Genomic DNA, 6,000 nt, shown 5'->3' on the forward strand with positions numbered 1-6,000 from the left:
GGGCAGACCTGTTGGTCACCCTCGGACCTGTGGAATATTTTCTAGAAGATTGTAGATACGAAGAATCCAATTTTAACCGTTTTCTTTGATCATTTGGACATGGCTCGTAGCCGTCTTGGTGGTATTTTTTATTCAAAAAGTTGGGGAACAATTCCTCTCTTGGCCCGCAATAGCTATACCTAAGAGTACTTTGCATTACTGCACTCTTAAAAATTTTCTTGCTCAGAAATGAGAAAAATGTATGTTCAAAACAAAATAAGTAATTTTTACTCATATTTGAGGAAAAATGTCTCATTATTTCCAAATGTGTTTTCATTTATGAGCTCAAGGCAAATTTTCAGGTTCCCATTTATGAGATTTTCTCACTTCTTAAAAATGAGAATGGAATAGTGCGTGATTTTCAATATCATAGATGATTTAAAAAACAACGATAAAAATCTTACCGAAATAATATTACTATGTTTTACTAGGGAGTAATATTATTAGGGCTTAATTACTATTCAGGAAAGGAGATAAAGGATTTCAGCTGTAGCAGAGTGCGAATGGATATGAGTACGCAGTAGGTGATGCAGCTGAGGTGGCGTATGAATACACGTCATGTGACAGCGGCGAGGAGCAGCGTACATATCAACTTTCGAACGTAAGTTTGGGTGAATTGTAAACACTACCATAGACTAAAAGTTACTGTAGTATACTGTAGTATAGTAAAAGTAGGCCTACTGTAGTGTAGAACGCTGACCCCCCCCTCATACAGATTATATAGGCTATAGCAGTCAGGTTGGCTCTTTATGTATCAAAGCTCAGTACTCAATTTACATAATAACGAGTGCAGCAATAACAAGTGAAGGCGGGTTAGAGCCCCGTAGTAAACGTTGTTTTCTATATTACAATAGAACGGGGAGGCATGTCAATGTTTTACACCCTTCGTCATTCGTTATAATGTGCAAAATAGCTTATGTACGGAAACATAGAATACATAAGTCATCTGTGTAGTTAGAAACAGCGTTACAAAAGTGTGATTTATTATTATGGAATTGTAATACAAAGGTACTTTGTACTGATCACCTAGCATAGCTTGGCGCCTCCGTTCTTTCACTAAAAGTAATCGTTTTAATGACACGCGTTTGCTGGTTATTTATGACATAGTACTGTACGCATTTGCTCTTGATTTAACGTAGAGGCTGCGGTAGCTCAGTGGTAGAGCGCTAACTTCTGGTGCGATGAGGCCCTTGGTTTGATCCCAGGATTTCCAGCTCGCGGCAAGTGGGCTTGCTGGTGGATAAACACAGTGTGCATGGGTTTTCTCGGGGTTCTCCCATTTCTTCCCACTTTCTTCATTCCACTATTTTTTCATTCTCATCATAATCGTCTCCTTTAGCCTATCCAACACAACTGTGGGAAGTAAAACTCAAAGATTTCATTTATTTTTTTTTAACCCAACGTCCCAGAATTGTGCTCCAAGGCTAAGAGAGACAGTGATAGAGATGGATAATAATGGTGTAATGAAAATGTGGAATTACGTTTCTTGGCAGTTTTTGCATGGTTTGTGACCTTGTTTCCAATCTGAATTGAATCCTAGCAGTGGCGTTTCAGCACATTTATGAGGGGCACAAACTGTCGCATTCCCCTGCAGTAATGAAGAAGATGGAAGGTAGGGGGTGATTCCTGGAGCTCCGGACCTTCCCCGAAATCGCTACTTTTATGTAAATTTTATCTAATTTTAGGTACAATTTTACATGTTTTAATACAATTTGTCCTCGTATTGAACTTGGAGCATCTCCGAAATAAATTCCTGCGTGCGTTTCTTGTAGGAGGAAACTGAAAAATCCTGGAAAACCCACGAACACGGTGTTTCTCATGTAGGTAACTTTTTTTATGGTAAAGAAGTAGGCATATTGGACTGCGACAACTCAGTGGTAGAATTAAACTCCGATGCATGGGGTCCCTAGTTTGATTCCACCTCCGTCAAGTGGGCAGTGTGAGTAAACATATTATGTATGTTTGCTCGGGATTCCCTCACTTTCTTCATTACAGCATTTTCGCTCATGATCATCATAACGTCTCCCTGAGCCTCGTAGCGTAAGCGTGGGACGTTACACTCCAGCAGAAATTGTTCTGTTATTCTGAAGTAGACGGATAATTCTTGAATCTGAATTATCAAGAAGTTCGTATAATATTGGATCAAACGGGACAATCTTGAGTAAACCACGTCGATGAAAAAGAAAAGTCTTGAGAAAGTGGACAGTGATGAAAAGAAAAATGTTCAACTGTCTGATGCAGTAGGGATAAGTAACGCACCTAAAATACAAGTCATCGTGGTATTCGTGGAATTTTCATGAATTGAAGTGAAGATTAAAATGTTATGTTTTAAAAAATATCTATAACTGTAGGTGTTTATTTAATATAAATTCTGGGTGTACTAATAGTTTGAATTTTTTTGCAGGTTTATATTTTGTTTATATTCTTTTTCGTCTTCTCGTATTTGAGAACCCTGTTTCTGTGCACCGTTTCTCGCTTTTGAGGGAGATATTTCTCAAATCTTTTTGAGAAATGTGTTTCTCAAAATTGGGGCTATACGTCTCATTTCCTCAAATGTTACTTTCTCAATTTTAAGAAAAAATACATTTTTTCTCAAATTTGAGAAAGCATTTGCACCCTCAGAAATGAGACATAATTCCTCGCATTTGAGTCATTATTTCTCAAAATGATTTGAGAAAATCGAAATCTCACTTTTAAGAATGTATTACTCGGTGCACAGATAAGAAACGGATGTTCTCAAATACGAGGAATATTTTCTCGAATTTAAGAAACCATTTTTAACAGTGTGCTTCACTTCAAACTTACTGCATTACTGCTTCACTTGGAGACGTATTTCACAACACTTTCAGTATAAATGTATATAATAAAATATTCGTTGTATATATTTTACTTACGTCCGTTTTAAGATGGGCACACTTTCCGGAGTTACATATTGAAGTAACCATTTGTACTGGTACGAGGATTTTACTATATATTTTTCGCAACATCGTTTCTTCGCTGCTTTGCGCTTACGTTCTAAAGTCAGAATAAGTTGCTTATTTCGACCGTGTGGTTGTGGTTCTCCTCGAAAGCAAAAGTCCCCGTTTTATTTACCACGCCATTCACTGATGCAATAGCTAAAATTTATTACGATTTTATAAGTTGGCATGCACTTAGAGACTAATTTTATCCTTTTCAGCAAATAAGAAGTGAAAAAGCAAAAAGCGATTTTTAACGAGGATAAGTGTACTTACTCATGAATATATATGTTTGTACATAAGCGAAGCGAAAATTTCCACGAATTTCTCAATACGGAGTATACGTTAAAATTTAAAAGTTAAATTTTAACTCTTCGAACCACTCTGAGAGTTTCGTTTATGTTTTGGAAAGCAAAATAACACCCTGATTAGTAGTTACAACAGCGATTTCAATAGAGCATGATGCAGAATTCTGCTTTTCATAAAATCAAACACGCCATTTCGCAATTCTAATCTCTTTAATTGTCTCTTCCATTTCTCCTCTGTTTTTTGTAGTACTTAACTGCATCACATGCAATGAAAGTCAAAAATAAATAATAAGATGCAATACCAAAAATACATTTCCAGATATTGTGTTAATTGCAATTTTCCAGTGCATTTCGAATAGGATAAACAATTTCCATATTAAAAAAATGAATAATGGGAAACTAACCAAACCTTTCTCATACTCAACTTACCATTATATTCGCAGCTTTTCCTGCGTTCTAATATGATTCCAAATATCCGAGTCACAGAAAGCGTCTGCATATATCCGCTCAAAATATCCGAGTCTTTTCATCATTATGTTCAAAGGGGCCCACAGAAAGAAGGCAAAGTGAACTTAGTTGGTCTTTTTGCACAGAGTTAGGAAACTCAATAAATATTGCGTACCAAATAACTCATAATTTTTATTCACCACAAACTATATTATTTTTTAAAATGAACTTTATTTTTGTCTTACTTGCTCTAAGGTAATATACACTCTTAAAAATTTTCTTGCTCAGAAATGAGAAAAATGTATGTTCAAAACAAAATAAGTAATTTTTACTCATATTTGAGGAAAAATGTCTCATTATTTCCAAATGTGTTTTCATTTATGAGCTCAAGGCAAATTTTCAGGTTCCCATTTATGAGATTTTCTCACTTCTTAAAAATGAGAATGGAATAGTGCGTGATTTTCAATATCATAGATGATTTAAAAAACAACGATAAAAATCTTACCGAAATAATATTACTATGTTTTACTAGGGAGTAATATTATTAGGGCTTAATTACTATTCAGGAAAGGAGATAAAGGATTTCAGCTGTAGCAGAGTGCGAATGGATATGAGTACGCAGTAGGTGATGCAGCTGAGGTGGCGTATGAATACACGTCATGTGACAGCGGCGAGGAGCAGCGTACATATCAACTTTCGAACGTAAGTTTGGGTGAATTGTAAACACTACCATAGACTAAAAGTTACTGTAGTATACTGTAGTATAGTAAAAGTAGGCCTACTGTAGTGTAGAACGCTGACCCCCCCCCCTCATACAGATTATATAGGCTATAGCAGTCAGGTTGGCTCTTTATGTATCAAAGCTCAGTACTCAATTTACATAATAACGAGTGCAGCAATAACAAGTGAAGGCGGGTTAGAGCCCCGTAGTAAACGTTGTTTTCTATATTACAATAGAACGGGGAGGCATGTCAATGTTTTACACCCTTCGTCATTCGTTATAATGTGCAAAATAGCTTATGTACGGAAACATAGAATACATAAGTCATCTGTGTAGTTAGAAACAGCGTTACAAAAGTGTGATTTATTATTATGGAATTGTAATACAAAGGTACTTTGTACTGATCACCTAGCATAGCTTGGCGCCTCCGTTCTTTCACTAAAAGTAATCGTTTTAATGACACGCGTTTGCTGGTTATTTATGACATAGTACTGTACGCATTTGCTCTTGATTTAACGTAGAGGCTGCGGTAGCTCAGTGGTAGAGCGCTAACTTCTGGTGCGATGAGGCCCTTGGTTTGATCCCAGGATTTCCAGCTCGCGGCAAGTGGGCTTGCTGGTGGATAAACACAGTGTGCATGGGTTTTCTCGGGGTTCTCCCATTTCTTCCCACTTTCTTCATTCCACTATTTTTTCATTCTCATCATAATCGTCTCCTTTAGCCTATCCAACACAACTGTGGGAAGTAAAACTCAAAGATTTCATTTATTTTTTTTTAACCCAACGTCCCAGAATTGTGCTCCAAGGCTAAGAGAGACAGTGATAGAGATGGATAATAATGGTGTAATGAAAATGTGGAATTACGTTTCTTGGCAGTTTTTGCATGGTTTGTGACCTTGTTTCCAATCTGAATTGAATCCTAGCAGTGGCGTTTCAGCACATTTATGAGGGGCACAAACTGTCGCATTCCCCTGCAGTAATGAAGAAGATGGAAGGTAGGGGGTGATTCCTGGAGCTCCGGACCTTCCCCGAAATCGCTACTTTTATGTAAATTTTATCTAATTTTAGGTACAATTTTACATGTTTTAATACAATTTGTCCTCGTATTGAACTTGGAGCATCTCCGAAATAAATTCCTGCGTGCGTTTCTTGTAGGAGGAAACTGAAAAATCCTGGAAAACCCACGAACACGGTGTTTCTCATGTAGGTAACTTTTTTTATGGTAAAGAAGTAGGCATATTGGACTGCGACAACTCAGTGGTAGAATTAAACTCCGATGCATGGGGTCCCTAGTTTGATTCCACCTCCGTCAAGTGGGCAGTGTGAGTAAACATATTATGTATGTTTGCTCGGGATTCCCTCACTTTCTTCATTACAGCATTTTCGCTCATGATCATCATAACGTCTCCCTGAGCCTCGTAGCGTAAGCGTGGGACGTTACACTCCAGCAGAAATTGTTCTGTTATTCTGAAGTAGACGGATAATTCTTGAATCTGAATTATCAAGAAGTTCGTATAATATTGGATCAA

This window comes from Thermobia domestica, chromosome 16 (assembly GCF_964235325.1).
Source record: "Thermobia domestica chromosome 16, izTheDome1.hap1.1, whole genome shotgun sequence".
Lineage (NCBI taxonomy): Eukaryota > Metazoa > Arthropoda > Insecta > Zygentoma > Lepismatidae > Thermobia > Thermobia domestica.